The sequence below is a fragment of the Silene latifolia genome, chromosome 10 (assembly GCF_048544455.1).
Source record: "Silene latifolia isolate original U9 population chromosome 10, ASM4854445v1, whole genome shotgun sequence".
Classification (NCBI taxonomy): Eukaryota; Viridiplantae; Streptophyta; class Magnoliopsida; order Caryophyllales; family Caryophyllaceae; genus Silene; species Silene latifolia.
In genome coordinates, this window is record NC_133535.1 from 17,560,433 (window position 1) to 17,578,718 (window position 18,286).

The window sequence follows — 18,286 nt, forward strand, 5'->3', positions numbered from 1 at the left end:
TTACAGGCTAAGCATAGGCGACCGCTGTAGACATAAAAATATGTCTTACATTTTTGAAATGGGTCAAAGTCAAAATGTTGACTCATATGAAAGTCTATCGCCTGAGAAATGGGTCGAAGGATTTTAGCCCGAACAAATATACTTAGTCCATTTTGCTAAGAAATAAAATCGGTCCACTCAAAAAATGGGTTGTGCTATATTTCTATACTAAGTATGGGACGTAAATGTTAAGGCCAAAAGTAATGATGCTACATCCGAATTGGACCAAGCTTGGCAAGCCCACAAAACGAAGGTTGATAAGCCCAAAAGTTATCTCGAAAGAAAAATGTGTACCATGCATTATGAGCAAAAGAAAAACGTGGTCAATTTTATGAGTGGGTTTGTTAAGGAAAGATTTGGTCAAGTAAACAGAATGGAGTTTGTTCCACTAAATCTTCCAAAAAATATGGGAAAAGGTTGCATGAGTGAAGATTGCTGGGAAAAAGTCAACAAAAGAAAGAGGGGAAGTAGTTACATGTGCTGCCGTAAACAAAGTAACAAACAAAGAAACAACGTCGTCTTATAAAATGGAGAGTAATCACTCTCATTGAGGGCTAATCTCCATAATCACAAAATATCACATTCCAAATAAAACCTTTCTACAAAACTCTCTTTACTAAAAAAATCTCTTCTAAGAGAAAGTAAGGGAAAAGAAAATACATTCGCCTCTCTACAAAAATCTCTCCCAAGAGAAAACAGGAGAAGAAAAATACATTCATTTCTAATCATCTAGATTTGAATATTAAACTACTCTTTAACCCGACGTCAAGCATCCATTGCAGTCAGTTGAAGAGAAGCAAATCAAAACCGTCACAGGAGAACCAAGTCTTCAAATCAAGACCCTCCTATTTATTTAATTGCGGAAATCGAATCAGTAGAATAACTAGTAGATTGTACCCGAAATCTTTTGAATTAATAAAATCATTGTTTTGTTGCATCTATTTGTGTTTTATATTTTATTGCAGATTTAACGCAAATTTGTTGTTACAAATTTGGCACGCCCGGTGGGACATCTCTACTACTCATCTCTTTTTCCGCACAATCCAGTTTTACAACAATCGTCTCAATGGCCTTCAGGAGAATCTCCGACATGTCAAAAAGAATGACAGCCAGAATTGATGACGAAAGCTCAACCCGTCTCGGTGGGTCTCTCGACAGATCGCCCATTGGTGTTTCTACAAGGAGCAGGACCAGATCCATCCTCTTCCGTACCGCATTGCGAAGACTCCGTTCGCATCCGTGCCTACGAGACCCCGCAAATCCAATGTCACTGTCAATGCTCCAAGGAAATCAAATGGTGCCGGCAACTCTAGGCCATATGAAAATCCTGTGTTCGGTTCATCTTCTCCCATCCGAGTAGACGACCCTCAGTTTGTCTCATCATCGTTTCGAGAGAAGGTGTGCGACGCTTTTGAGAAGACGACTATTCACAATGGCCCGTCGTTTCAGCTATTCACCGAGGATGGTAGCCACAGTAGCGTTGGTTCATCTCCGTCGTCACCGCGAAGATGTAATCAGGAGGTGTTGAGTCAACAGTCGTATTTCATGGTTGCACCCGTCATGGTTATTGAGGGAGGCGACATGGAGGATCAACTCAACAAAATGAAAACCATTCTCGAAGAACTCTAGAAGGAAAACGAAGAAAAAACTAAGCAGATTGCCGCCTTGACAAAAAAGTTAGAGAAGCGGCCTACTTCGTCATTTCAAAATGAAGATAGTGACTATGCCAGCGAGAACAATGATGATCGTGATAAGGATAAGTCGTTTACTGCTAAAGACGTCCAAAAGTTGATCGCGGAGGCCTTCAAAAGTCAGTTTGATGGAAACTTTCGCTCCGCCGGTAATCACCGTTACGTCAAGCCATATAGTAAGAGGATTGATTATTTAAGAATGCCTATCGGCTACCAACCACCGAAGTTTCAACAGTTTGATGGAAAGGGCAATCCCAAGCAACATATTGCCCATTTCATTGAAACTTGTAACACTGCCGGTATTGATGGCGATCTCCTTGTCAAGCAGTTTGTCCGATCTCTGAAAGGGACTGCTTTTGATTGGTACATGGATCTAAGCGCCGAGTCAATCGACAGTTGGGACCAGATGGAAAAGGAGTTCCTTAATCGCTTCTACAGTACCAGGCGTATTGTAAGCATGACGGAACTAACTAACACGAAGCAATGGAAGGACGAACCCGTTATCGACTACATAAGTAGGTGGCGCTCGTTAAGCCTCGAGTGTAAAGATCGTTTGTCGGAGACTTCGGCTATTGAAATGTGCATTCAGGGAATGAATCTGGATCTAGTTTACATCCTCCAAGGCAACAAGCCAAAAACATTCCAAGATTTAGCCACTCGAGCTCACGACATGGAGATTACTATCGCTAGCCATGGGGGACGACTTTTTACTCATTTAGAACCAAAGACGGAGAGAAATGAGTATAAGAAAAACGAAAAGGCGTCCAAGAGCACTTCGAAGGAGGTTATAACGGTGTCTACTTCTAATCCAGTGAAAATCTCGGCTCGACCAAAAATAGACAAGAAGGTGGCGACCTATTTAAAGGATACACGAAAGCCACGACCAACTTTGAAAGAGCTTGAGAAGAAGAAGTATCCCTTCCCGGATTCTGATCTGGCCGGCATGTTAGATGATCTCTTGGAGAAGAAGGTGATCGAGCTTCCCGAGTCTAAACGACCAAGTCAAGCCGGACGTACGACCGACCCGAAGTATTGTCGATATCATCGGGTCGTGAGTCATCCGTTGGAGAAGTGCATAACCTTCAAAGAGAAAATAATGCAGTTAGCCGAGGACGGAAAAATTCTCTTGGACCTCGAAGATGCCGCTGAATCCAATTACATCGTAGCACATGTAAACGTCGAAGGTGTTAAGACATGTCCTCCTTCGGCAGTCAAGGAATGTGCACGAATGATTCAGTTTGGAACTCTCGAGCCGGTGGTAGTCATTATGCCTGAAGAGTCTAAGCTCATCATATCGCCAACTTCTCGCATTCAGAATCTAGAGGACGGTGACGAAGGGTGGACCCTTGTGACTAGGCATCGACAAAAGAAGCAAAACGGTCAGGCGTCGGTACCTCAAAATTGAAGATCAACTCGTGAGAAAGTATGGAGATTTTCACACAAGAAAGATGGAGGAATCGTCATGGATTCTTCGTCAAATGTCGTATCGTCTAAGACAGCCAAGTCAAAGTCACGTCGAGTCGTGACGTTACAAGACTACTTTCCCAGGCGTTACCTTGAACAAGTTTCGGTGAACACCGTGTCTTCTACCGTTATTGAGGAAAGTCGCAGTGAAGACGATCTGACTAAAGAATCCTCGTCAAATTCGACCAAGGGGGCAAAGGTTGATGCAATCCTAGATGCATTGCCTGCACGTATGGGGTGGAAACAAATGTTTCACTTGTCCGAAGAGATGCGTCAACAGTTGTCATTGGCGATTTTTCAACCAGAAGCGTATGCTGATAAACTTAAAGCCGCAGGAGAGCCTGCAGATCAACCAACAAAATGTGGTGCTTGCAATGCCGCGCTCGCTTTTACTGGTGAAGATTTGTTACTAGGATCAAAGCTACACAATTGCCCTTTGTTTGTATCTGCATACATTCGGGAAAGGAAGGTGGGTCGCATCTTGGTGGACGGAGGTTCAGCCGTCAACATAATGCCGAAAGCCACTATGGAAGAGCTTGGAATTTCTGTAAGCGAGCTCGCCAAAAGTCGTTTGATGATCCAAGGCTTCAATCTCGGTGGACAAAAAGCAATTGGCATGATCAGTGTTGAAATCTCAATGGGAGATATGTTATCCACCACGCTTTTTCAAGTAATCGATGCCAAAACGTCATACAAGTTGTTGCTTGGTCGACCTTGGCTTCATGAAAATGGTGTTGTAGCGTCAATCCTACATCAATGCCTGAAATACTACATAGACGGCGAGAAAAAAATAAATGGCGATGTGAAACCCTTTTCTACGGTGGAGTCCTACTTTGCTGATGTCCGATTCTACGAAGAGAATGACACACCAACTGAGATGCTACCATCAAAGATCTTTTCGACTGGGACCAAAGTTCCGAAAAAGACGGATGACGCCAAAATTCCAACCGAAAAGGATTCGACAACAGTCAAACATCATGAAAGCGTCTTCATAAAGACGAGTCAAACAAATGTGAACTCTGCCGAAAAGAAAGTTGCTCCGATCACGCAAAAAGCGACACCAATCCTTAAGTACGTGCCAAAATCAAAGCGTAAAGATGAAGAGACACCTTTCGCAGAGTGTGCACCTCGAAATGAAAAATCCGCATCAACTAGAACAATTGATGACGACGATCTGCAAACTTTGAAAGATAATGTCATCGTTCCAGTTGCAAGAACAAATCGCTTTACGACGAGTAAACAACCTCTGCCCTGTTTTACGACGGCGTCGATGAAAGAGGACCAAACATGTGGCGAAGAGTCGACAAAGGGAAGATTCGATCCAAATGCTTACAAGCTCATGTCGAAGTCCGGGTACGATTTTAAAAATCCAACTCCCTTAGGCCAAGTGATTGAAGTCACCTCGTATGGTTTAAACCGAACGCAAAAGAAATTTCATCAACAAGGGAACAAGCTCGAAATCGGAAAGGTTGGTATTGGTTTTTCGCCTCCCGAGCCCGTTAAAATTTCTGCACGACGTAAGGTAAATCAAGCGTCATCACAATATATTGTGGCAGATCTGGCGGAAAGTGAAGGCGAGAACACAGAAATGTTGCCACAAAGGTCTGTTTTCGACAGGATGGGTCAACCAACTTCTGCTCCTCCCTTTTCCGTGTTCGACAGGCTCGGAGAAAGGGAAGAGACCATCCGGGTGCAATTAACATCATGTTCTCAACAACAAAGGTAAAATACATCAGTATTCACTCGCATTGGAGGGGGTGAGGTAAAGAAATCAGTCTTCAGTCGCCTTGGCAGCTCAAAGGTGCAAAAGAGGTGTCGACGAAAGCAGAAGAAGTCCTCGAAGACAAAAGTTGCAGTCGACCTCAGCAAATATACTCATAGTGTAATTCCCTCTCGAATGAAACGTCATCTTGAAGTGGAAATAACCACGGGTAGGTCACTGAAAATAAAGGACGTACCGTCATTTTCACGAATCCGCAAGAGGAGTCAAGTAAAAGGAAAACCGCTTGGGATATTGCCTCGTACAACCATGTGACGGCACAAAAGTGCCAAGATTCGGTTGATGAGATGGAAGTTGGTGAAACTCCTCAAACTCTCGAAGATGGCGTCCAAGCGACGTTGATGACTTGAAGAAAATCAACGTAGGCACAAGTTGAGGTGCCATCGACTTCCAAGTCAAGAAAAAATACAAGAAGTTATCTCACGACTCATCATCCGCCAAGTCATATAATGACAGGGTGACTTCCAAAAAAAAAGAAAGAAAAAACCATTACGACAAGTTTTGGTACGCCTTGACTTCCAAGTCAAACACAAATTCGTCCGCCAAGTCAGATAATGGCAGGGTGATATTACAAGAAAGATGGATCATCCTTACGACAAGTTTGGATGCTTGTCATCGACTTCCAAGTCAAAGCAAAATGGATCGGGACCCCGCCACGTTAAGATGGAAAAAAAAAGTGCACGTCACAAGGTCCCGAGGGGGCAATAATCCGGAGATCCATCATCATGCCAGCTCCTGAGTATGAGCCTAAACTGCACAACAACAACAAAATTCTAAAAAAAAAAAAAAAAAAAAAATCAAACACAAATTTCCCGTTGATGAACTACGTTGGCTTGATCCTGCGAATTATTATTACTTTGTAGGTACGTAGGCAGTTTAAGTAAAACTCCTTTGCTTAGGTGCGGCCAAACCCCCAAACAAAATCGACTTTGTTTTGCAGGAACTACGTTGACTTGATCTCGTGAAATAATTTCTTATTTCTAAGAGTTCGTAGGCAACTTGAGTCTTGCTCAAGTCCAGCCACACCTAAAAAAAAAAAAAAAACTCAACGTTCGTATCTTGGGGACATCGTTAAGTATCAAATCGTTGCTTATCCTTCGAGATGTGCTATTTTTGACGTAAAAGCACTCAAGGTTCTACACACCAAGAGTCTTTAATTGTCACGAGGTAATTTTGGCGAAAGTTCACAAGTTTTAAGTTTTGATCAAAATTATCAAAGATAGGTGAAGTCGTGGAAAAAGCTTCCAAGCACCGAGACTATGCCATAAACTTTGATGATGAAGATTCGAAGAAAGCCTCTAAGCACCGAAACTTATCATAAAGTTGAACGACGAACAATTGGAGAAGTCTCACAAACCAAGACTTCATCAAAATTAAATGGTGAAACTTGATCTCTATCGGGAAAAAGCTCTCAAGCACCGGGATCTTTTTATAAAATTTGGCGATGTATTGGACAAAGATCACAAGCATTAATTCTTCATCTAAATACTTGTAGATTTAGATCTCGAGAAAGCTCTCAAGCACGAGGTCTTCATCGTAATGTTGAGTAATGAACATTGACAATTACTAAGCGGTCGTCAAGCAACAAAATCTTCGTCAAACGATCAAAATACAAGTGGGATTCGGAGAAAGCTTCCAAGCACCGAGACTTGTCATAAAGTCAAATGCTGAGAAAAATAGAGAAAGCTCGCAATACAAAAGCGTCGTCATCAATGAACAAATACAAGTGGGATTCGGAAAAAGCTTTCAAAGCACCGTCTGACCCTAAAAAAAAAAGTGTGTTTACTATTGGGACTCGGAGTATAAACTATGCACGGCAAAACAAAAATGGATATGCGAGATTGAGAAATAAAAAAAATATATGACTCATCTTATTATTATCCATGTTTCCAAAAAAAAAAAAAAAAAAAAAAAAAAAAAAAAAAAAGTTCTCTTTCATTTTCCTTTTCAATAAGGGAGAAGGAGGTGTTTCCTTCAAAAAGCAAAACAATAGACAATATACACCATTTCCCATAATTGTTTGTCTGCCAGTGACATGTCAAAACCAAACAAATGAAAACTCCAAATCAATTCTGCCACTCATCTCAAGATTGGCCAAGTTTTACGAATGTCAAATTAAGTCCGCTGACGCTCAAATTGTTCACCCAATTTAATTATTTTCGGTCGTCGTCAAAGTCGAAGCCTGAAGATAGTGATCACAAATTAATTCCTCGTCTGGGATTCACCGACTATACACTCGTATTTCGGATGTCAGGCGTGGCCTTCAATTGACGGCTGACTATTTGTCGTTGAAACAGATCGTCGACGTGTTCTGGCGGCAACTCGGATCACCACAGTAGCAGAAGTCGACGATGACGATGCTGTTATTAAGTGTTTTTCTGGTGGCCTTGGGATTCGAGGAGTTGGGCAGAGGAGTAAGGATGTCGGAGGCGTGCTTTCATGTCGATCATCGTCAATGCGTCAGTCGCAAGCATGGGTGTCACCTTGTCAGTTGGTGGTAATTTCTCCGTCGTCGAGCAGCCGGTACAAGTGAATAATGGAGGCATCGGAATTGACTCTGTCTCTCGTTCCAGTTGGTGGTTTGGTCGTCATCATCAAAGAGTAAAATCAAGAGAACGACTGAGAGCATGAATCACTAGTCTGAGAAGCATAGGGCGGTCGTCTGTAAAGCACATGTGAGGCGAGTCCAGAGGCATAGCGTCGTTATTGGCGGGCACGGCACCGGTCGACGAGGTATACCCAATGTAAATCTCAACGCCAAGCTCAACGACCACCCCGATTTCGCAGTTCATACACCAAAAGAGGGGTAAAATTTGAACTTTGGGAATCGTGGACCGCGCTGAGTTAACAATGAGCATTGGGCACACGTCGAGGATGAAGCAGTTCGTAATGACGAGGAGTGCATTTTACGGCGTCGGGAATGATACACTGCTGCATACAAAAAAAAAAAATTGGTGAGTAAAATTTCAAAATTTTGCTCACCTACAAACCAGTAATTTTGGTCGTCTCTTTGTGACTTCCGTTTCGTCGGCGTCTCGGCGAGGGTCGAAGTAAACTTTGAATTCTTGCGAAGGCGGAGTTGAGTGCAGCTTGTTCGTCGGGCGTGCCTATGGTCAGAGTAGAGTCTTGATGGTAAATTATCTCGGCAACGGAGGAAAGTCGGTGTTGAATTTTGAAGCTCCTCTAGCTTTTATACTTCTCAATGGACGAGTTAGTTCACAAGTTTACTAGTGTTAGGGGATTGAAAATTCTATCTTGAAAGGTATCCAAAGCTTGATAAATTACTTGCTAAGTATTATTTTATCAATTGTGGTCAAACTTTATCTCTACTGCGAGAATTGCGAAATGCAAATTGTAGTTTATCCAACTACATCAAGGAGTCCATGCAAAGTTGGAGTTTATCCAGTTGACTATACTACTGCAAAATACGAGAGTCCGATAAAGAAAAAGCACATGCAATTGGACAAACATGGATGCAACTCGCATTCATCTAAGATGGTTTGGTGTTACAATGCGAAGTATCGGGACCGACTTACGCCTAAACACTCAAATTCGTGTACGTGACTCAATCCCGAGGGGGCAAATTTGTAGACATAAAAATATGTCTTACATTTTTGAAATGGGTCAAAGTCAAAATGTTGACTCATATGAAAGTCTATCGTCTGAGAAATGGGTCGAAGGATTTTAGCCCGAACAAATATACTTAGTCCATTTTGCTAAGAAATAAAATCGGTCACTCAAAAAATGGGTTGTCTTTATATTTATCTATACTAAGTATGGGACGTAAATGTTAAGGCCAAAAGTAATGATCTTTACATCCGAATTGGACCAAGCTTGGCAAGCCCACAAAACGAAGGTTGATAAGCCCAAAAGTTATCTCGAAAGAAAAATGTGTACCATGCATTATGAGCAAAAGAAAAACGTGGTCAATTTTATGAGTGGGTTTGTTAAGGAAAGATTTGGTCAAGTAAACAGAATGGAGTTTGTTCCACTAAATCTTCCAAAAAATATGGGAAAAGGTTGCATGAGTGAAGATTGCTGGGAAAAAGTCAACAAAAGAAAGAGGGGAAGTAGTTACATGTGCTGCCGTAAACAAAGTAACAAACAAAGAAACAACGTCGTCTTATAAAATGGAGAGTAATCACTCTCATTGAGGGCTAATCTCCATAATCACAAAATATCACATTCCAAATAAAACCTTTCTACAAAACTCTCTTTACTAAAAAAAAATCTCTTCAAGAGAAGTAAAGGAAAAGAAAATACATTCGCCTCTCTACAAAAATCTCTCCCAAGAGAAAACAGGAGAAGAAAAATACATTCATTTCTAATCATCTAGATTTGAATATTAAACTACTCTTTAACCCGACGTCAAGATCCATTGCGTCGATTGAAGAGAAGCAAATCAAAACCGTCACAGAGAAACCAAGTCTTCAAATCAAGACCCTTCTATTTATTTAATTGCGGAAATCGAATCAGTAGAATAACTAGTAGATTGTACCCGAAATCTTTTGAATTAATAAAATCATTGTTTTGTTGCATCTATTTGTGTTTTATATTTTATTGCAGATTTAACGCAAATTTGTTGTTACAACCGCCCCCCTGGCGGATGAAATTTTCGAAGTTTTTAGTTAAATTTTTCGAAATTTTTGTCGAGGGTGTTTTATGAAATTAATCGTTCGCCCCCCCCCCCCTAAAAATTTTCGCCCCCCATCGATCATTAACACTTTATCAACAGTATAATAAAACTAGCATTGTTTTAATTTATTCATAACTACGTTTTCATGATTTGCCGAGATTTTTTTTTAGAACGAGGAGATCACTAGGGGTCCGTTTGGATTGAAGGAATTGGAGAGAAGGGGAGGGGAGGGAAAGGGAGGTATTTAATTTCCTTTGTTTGGATAACAAATATGGGAGAAAGGAAATGGAAGGGGAGAGAAATGAGAGGACTTATTTTCCCTCCTATAGAACAAATTATAATCTTTCCAAGGGTGACAAGATTTGGAAAGAAAACATTATTTGGACTCTAATTATACCATCACCATCCTTCAGGGTCCGTTTGGATTGAAGGAATTGGAGAGAAGGGGAGGGGAGGGAAAGGGAGGTATTTAATTTCCTTTGTTTGGATAACAAATATGGGAGAAAGGAAATGGAAGGGGGGAGAAATGAGAGGACTTATTTTTCCCCTATAGAACAAATTATAATCTTTCCAAGGGTGGCAAGATTTGGAAAGAAAACATTATTTGAATTTCTAATTATACCATCACCATCCTTCAATCCTCCATCCATTCTTCATCTCCCTCCTTCCTCCCCTTCCATTTTCCTTCATAATTTTTGTTATCCAAACACCCACATTCCATTTGCCCTCCCCTTCTCTCCCCTCCCTTTCCCTCCTAAAATTGTATCCAAACGGACCCTAGAGAGGACGAATGGTGAAAGACGAGAAGTACTGCAGTAATTAAAGATCCGAATTCGTAAAAGTAAAGCCTATGTGAATATGTGATTTATCAATTATTAACAAAGAAAATCCCAAACAAATTCTCGCAGCAAGTTTATTTTATCAGTCGCAGAGTCGCTAACTATTGTTTGTTATTACTCACCGCTAACTACTGTTTGTTATTTTTGAGTATTTGGTAGTTAGTATTAGAAGGATTGCGTTTTTATTTAGATTATTTAATTAGATATATTACACTATGATATTATTAGTTATCTATGATTCTAAAAAGAAAACTTATCTTATTAAGTACATTAATAAGAGATAACCAATAAAGAAACTAAAAGCTAACTAAAAATAAAAATAAATAATAATAATTATCTCTTATGTGAGAGAGGTCTCTCACTACTATTAATTAGAGACTGTCTTTCTTGAAAATTTGTGATTCGATTATATCAAGGGGGTGGGTCGGAGGGAAGTGGCGTATTTATGTGTCATAATCTATAAAACTATATTAAAAAGGTAACTTTAAAAGGCCACGTAAACAAAGCCACATAGGCGAAGAAAAAGCCACGTGTGCATTACGAATGCCACATCTATAAATCTATATAATTTATACTATACGGAGTATATAGTTAAAAGACAACTTAATGCATTTAATTTTTTGTCATGTAAGATTATCATAATTAAATTCTATTAATTTATATTGTTAATATTAAGGCTACTTTAATAAATTTATTAAAATTCATTATAAGGTTTAGTAATATTTTTTTTATGTGGAAACCATAAGATCATGATTTAAATTATAAAAATAAATTAAGAATTTAGTCTCATCATTTAAATCATTCAATTTGTTCATCTAACTCCTTCTTAACCATAGAGATAGTAGCTAAAAGGTCTTATATAGTAAATAAAAATCTAATAATTTGGATTATAAAGCTACTAATATCTACAAATTTATAAATATAATTAAAAGGAAAACCAAAATATCTATCATCATCAACATGTCATATTTTAACTATGTAGTTAAAAGGCAACTTAATACATTTAATTTTTTGCCATGTAGGATTATCATAATTAAATTCTATTAATTTATATTGTTAATATTAAGGCTATTTTAATAAATTTATTAAAACTCATTATAAAGTTTAGTAATATTTATTTTAGTGTGAAAACCATAAGATCATGATTTAAATTATAAAAATAAATTAAGAATTTACTCTCATCATTTAAATCATTCAATTTGTTCATCTAACTCCTCCTTAACCATAAAGATAGTAGTTAAAAGGTCTGATATGTAGTAAATAAAAAGTCTAATAATTTGGATTATAAAGCTACTAATATCTACAAATTTATAAATATAATTAAAAGCAAACCCAAAATATCTATCATCATCAATATGTCATATTTTAATTACATATACAAGATAACTTTTTAAACTACTTTCATGCAAAGTGGAGCTTGTAAGAAAAAAAATTAATAATAATAATAATAATAATAATAATAATAATAATAATAATAATAATAATAATAATAATAATAATAATAATAATAATGCAAACCTTTTACATACCATTTCTCATTTTCCCATATTTATGTTTATATTAAACTTCATAATAATGAAAAATGGATGCTCAAAAGTCATGAACTTGATCTTTATTGATACCTATATTAAATTTGATAATAATAAAAAAAAAATATTTAATAGCCATAAAATGCATCCTCAATTGTTTATATATTTTTTATGGAAGGCAAAATTTGTAAGCAAAAAATTTCTTATCTCTATCGTTAGTAGAATGGTATGTGTCACCGATATTATTAACTAATTTTTTTTATTTTTTTATTGAAAGTTTCATTGGGTTATGAAGTGTTCATCACATTTTCAATTTTGCGTATGTGTTTGTTTTGTTCTCATTTAGGTGCTATCAAGATTATTTATTGTGTTAAGCTCTTCCAAGGTAAATATACTTACATCTCTACGATTTGATTATCATTCCCTCTTTTTTTCATTACTTAAGGTGAAACTAAGCTAATAACGATTATATTGCATAAAACAAATTTCACTATTATTGCGTTACTTTTTTTTAATAGGTATGATTTATTGAAGAAAGAAGATTATAAGGAGAAGTAAAATACTAAGATTGCTTAAACAACTATATTTTACATACTAACTAAAGATTGGTGACATCAACGAGGAATCGTGGATGATTAATAATTTTTTGAGCATTTATTATATATATTTTGAAATATCACAAAAAGTGGAAAATTTGAGGGGATGACATAGCATTTTTTGTATAATATTGTTTAATAGGTGAAGTATTCGACAATAACGATCCAATTGTTGTTCAAGTTGTTACTGCTTTAAAATTTTTAGTTCCGCAATTTATTATTGTATTAGGTTCAACTTTATGGGGGTATGAAATGTTAGTTTTGTCATAACATTTCTAATTGTGTGTTTTATGTTATTTTCAGAATTGTTGATGAAATTTTGATATCTAATTTGTGAGAGTGCTCTATCTTTGGGGATCTTTGTTTGATAATATAGTTTTGTTTAATTTGATTATATATGAATACTTATATTATTAATTCATTTTAGCTTGCATTGAGTTACTTTAGTTTTGATAGGGGTATCTTAGTATATTTAATGTGTGAAAATTTAATTTCTGATAAACTGTTGTATAAAAGATTAATTGAATTTATACAACCCATAAAACATGAAAACCGTAAATTGAATTGATTGTAGTATGTTATTGTATTAAATCACTAAAGTATTACACTAGAAACAGAACAACCCGTGAATTTCACAGGCCTCAAAACTAGTCAACAATAAAAGGGTCACAAAATAAAAATAAAAAGGTACGGAAGACGGGTCTCTCAATAAGTTATTGACAACCATCTCTCCCAAGTTTTAGTGATTTATAATTCAATCACTTCCTTTTAGAGAAGTAACAAACAAATAAGATCTGAATTGATTTGTCATCTAACGGCACGAAATACTTAAAGGTATAGAGAATACTACAAAATTGGTAAATTTGGAGATAGAGAATAGGTAAAAGAAATACATGATTAAAAAAAGTTGGAGCTAAGTGATAATGTTCTCGAGCAAATAGCAAATGTTAGGACTTAGGATCATAACATAAATAAAGTCAAACTCCAAAATTGAATATTTTGGATGATATAATATAGAAATTTAATAAAATTAAAGTATAAAACATTAATTTAATTTGTGGGACACATTCAAGCTATAAGATATTGTAGCTAACAACTGGACAACTTTGTAGTCGAAAAGCAAGGTGCAAACCCAAGTATTTCTCCATTGGAGTTGCTCTTAGTAGTTATACTTTATTTAAAATAAAGTCAATTAAAACCCAACTAGGTTCAAAAAAATTACATATTAACAGAAGTTTATTTAAATTGACAGTTTTAAACACGTTCATACACCAACATTTTACAAAATGTTTTGCTCTTAAGAGCCAACAACACAACCACACTCTTTTTTAGTATTAGTCACACAAAGGATGCGAAACACAGATAACTGGGTACGTAGCCGCTATAAAAACTTATCTTATAAAATAACTTCTAGATAGTACTCAAAAGCAACTGTTACGATATGACCCGGGCAACGCCCGGGCTTGAACACTAGTTAATGTTTAAACATGTTACAAATATGTGTTCATATGCAATGGTTTAAGAGGAAATAACAATGGATATTTTTTTAAAAAAATATATCGTACTATCTAGTTTTTAAAAATTATGCATGTAATTTATTCGCATTATATGTAATTCAATCCCATAACTAAATGTAATTCCTTCTCGTAATTATGTAATTTTTTTTTTTTAAATTATGTAATTCATTTATTCCGATTTGTAATTCATTCCGCTTATATGCCATTAATTTCATTTATTCGGAATGTATAAAATTATTTCATAGTATTTGTTCTAAGACGGAATTCGTTGCATGTTTGTATAGCCGGAATTCTGAAGAAATAAATACATTGCACACTAACAGGTCCCACCATAATATGTATTTCCAAAAAAAAAGGCTGAATTTATGACGTGGCACGCCCTGGATTAAGTATTGTCTTCTGAATTAATAAAGATAAGATGAGGTGGGATTTTTAGTATTCTTCAGTTTAATAAAAATTTTCAATCTCTTTAAACTACGGAGTATTATTTAACATCTATCTCATAATCGATTTATTAGATCTAGAAAGTTAGATTTTTTTTATTCCATAATTTTTTACCATAATAATTGGTTAATTTTTTTTTAATAAATCCGAGCATAATTAAAGAATATTTCAACGTCAATAATTTTTTCAATCCTTTTTAATTACTCTGTACCTTGTAGTATTTTTAAATAAGGTTCTTCCTTTATTTTTTGTTCCTGGTATTTTGTTATTTTAAACAAATACTCCTAATTGACTATTATGAGCAAATTTCTATTTTTTCTCCTTATAATTTTTGTTCTATCTAGTGTAAACAAATTACTGATTTTTTTCATTTTTTAACTTTGTTAATTTTATATCACTATCAAGTTCACAATGAAGATTATTAATAAATTTTCAATAGTGATATTTTTTATTACTGTAGATAGATGTAATTGTTTAGTATATGACTTATTTTGTATATTTGTATATTTAAAATTTAATTACTCGTATTGTATATGACATTAATTTGGCCAATTGTATACTTTAATCTCTGTATTTTGATCTTATTAGTGATGTTGATGTAATTTTATAGGAGTATGCATAAACGAAAGAATGTAGAAGTGATTTTGCAAAGAACTTAATTAAATTGTACAATGAAAGTGGTTCCTTAAATTCAGGAAAAGAAAATAGATTTTTGACTTGTTGACTTTCAACCACAGGATAACAATTCAGCACTGTGGTTGTTTGTTTAATAAAGAGGATAATTTTTTTTTTTTTGAGAAAAAAATCACGAGTTTTTATTAATTCTCAAATGCGAATACGAAATCCAAGGATACAAGATCAGCGACCTCTTCGGGTCCGCTATCTACCTAAACGCGGGTAGAATAGTATATTGGTAGAAGATAAGCTAATTTATGAGCCACCCGATTACCCCCCCCTTTTATTGAATTAAAAGTTATTATATCGATATTATTATTAATTTCACAAATTTCTTTACCTATTAGCCCAAAATAACACACATACTCTCGTGTAAGCGAAGGAAAGGAATAAAGGCAATTTACATGCCGAGCTCCACAAAATAAGAAAACGTTATTGATTTCCTACACACATTTTACTAAATCTTACACAATTTTCAACTTTTTCCGACTCTACTCCCTCATCTCATACCGAAAAAAAGTGTGTTGGATTTTGAGAATTTTTAAATAATTAGTTTATAAATTGAAGTAATTTTTTTTTTTAAAGTTATGTTTATTTGTGGTTGAAGTGAAGTTATAAAATTAATAAAATTAAATGGTAAATAAATGGATAAATGAAAAAGAATTTTCAATTAAATAAGTAAGAAATTCTATAAATAAAACCTCAAACTTCAACTAAAATAATAAGAAACGGTGTTTACACTTTATACTAATTTAATTAAACAAGTAAGAAAAATATACAAAAAAAAACAATTTATTTTAATATACTATCCGTTTGATTTGGTGCTTGATTCGTCAGAGTCAGTGTCGCTTTCTAATTCTACCTCGCCTTGCTTTCTATAAGCGGCATCCATCCAATCCTTATAGCACACACACATTCGGAGGGTATCAGATCTCATACTAGTTCGTTTGTCATCCAATACACTGTTGGCAGCACTAAAAGCACGTTCAGATGCAACAGAAGAAACCTGAATGCTCAAGAAGTCTTTCGTTATTGCGGACATCACGAGAAGAGCCTTACTTTGATGTCGCCACCAACCTAAAAGATCCAACATGTTTGCCTCATCCTCTGTATATTCCCGCATATAATCATAGTTAATGTACATATGATACTCGACCAAGTTGGATGCTGTATCAGATTGTCCTTCACCCCGTTGTAATTGGCTCACTAACCTCTTAAGAGCGTTAAAGGTCGTTCGTCGAAAACCACCACCAGTAGTTGCATTTAAACAAGAAAAATGACGAGTCATACTACTGAGAAGAGACTCATAATAGTTAAATACGGTAAAGAAAGCAGTTTTAATTTCATCTTTATACGCTTCTACATCGAAATGTAAACCCATTAGTTGTTTATACATAGTAACTAAGGATATAGCAACTTCAAATTTCCACCTAGGGTCTAAAATAATAGTAAAAACATAGACATAAGGAATGTCGGTCCAATATTTGAGCCATTTGTACTCCATGACGGGAAGAAACCCAAGATAACCATCTACTCCACGATATTTGTTAAAAAGTTGGGCAATATGAATTACATTACCAAGAAAATAAGGAGAAGTAGGTTCATATACATCGGAGAAAGAGTTAGTTACATCCACAAAAGCACATAAAAAATCAAAATACATTTCCATATTATTCCAATCATATTCGAGTAAAGGATTATCGGAAAAAGCCCGGTTCCAAAAAGCAGTAAGAGGCTCTTTATATTCTATACAAACTGATAACATAATTTGCATAGAATTCCACTTATTGTTATTTTCTACGGGAAATTTTCTATACTTAAACCCTTTTTCGTTACAATAGTTTCGCCATTCTTGACGTCTCCACTCGACCGAGTTCAAGTGGAGAACAACATGTTTAAATTTGTCGTGATATTGTCTAAGGCATTGAAGACCACTTTTTATACATAAGTTTAAAACATGACAAGCACATTGAACATTCAACAAATTTCCATCTGAAAAAACTCGTTCTAAACTAGTTCTTAACATATTAGCCACAACAGTCATATCCGTGACATTATCAAAAGTAACACATAAAATTTTAGATCCAAGTCCAAACTCATTAATGGCGCTCATGATAATATTATGCATATTTTTAGCGTTATGGGGGTATTCTAATTTTGCAAACTCAATTATTCGTTTTTGTAAATTCCAATCACGATCTAGCCAATGAGCCGTAATACATATATATGAATAATCACAGCAAGAATCCCATCTATCAACAGTTATATTAAATCTACATGTAGTATTTGCGAACTCATAAATTAGTTGTTGTTTTAAATTACAATATTGTAGCATGGCCTTACTTTTAACAACCCGCCTACTTGTTTCTTTATGCTCGGGTTGATTTTTTTTAACATATATATTAAATGCAGGGTGTTCAGGGAGTGCAAACGGGTTATCCGTTTGAATAATCATTCTAGACAATTCATCACTACATTTTTCATAATTGTAGTTAAACGGTTCACCTGAAGATGACCCTACACTAGAAGAATTTTGTTGTGAATGTGGTATAATTGGTTCTTGTTGAAAAGGGATTTGGGGCACTTGGGGTCCTAAAGGTCGATTTCCAAATATATTACCTTGTGGATAATTAAATGGATTATTAGTAAGAGTCATAAAGTGACGTGGAGTCGATTGTTCCATACCAAAAGGGATTTGGCTTGTCCATTGCATGTTTATAAGGTGTGTCGGAGCTAAACCCGTCCATTGGTTCATGTTAAATGGTGATGTAATCGGTGTTTGTGGTTCGGGGTTTGGTGTTTGTGATCCCGAATCAATTCTAACTTGACATGACCTTTTTGAACTAGACGATGAATTTTGTGAGTCCATAATGATTAATATAATTTAAAACACAAATTTATAAATGTAAACAAAGTATTTATATAAAATAATGCAAACAAAAGTAAAACAATAAATTATAAAGTTAAGGTAGAAAATGCAAACAAAGCTTTCGGAATTCGGATTGAACAATTGAAGCTTTCGGATTGAACAATTGAAGCCGGCGGAATGAACAATTAGTAATCTAAACCCAAAGTG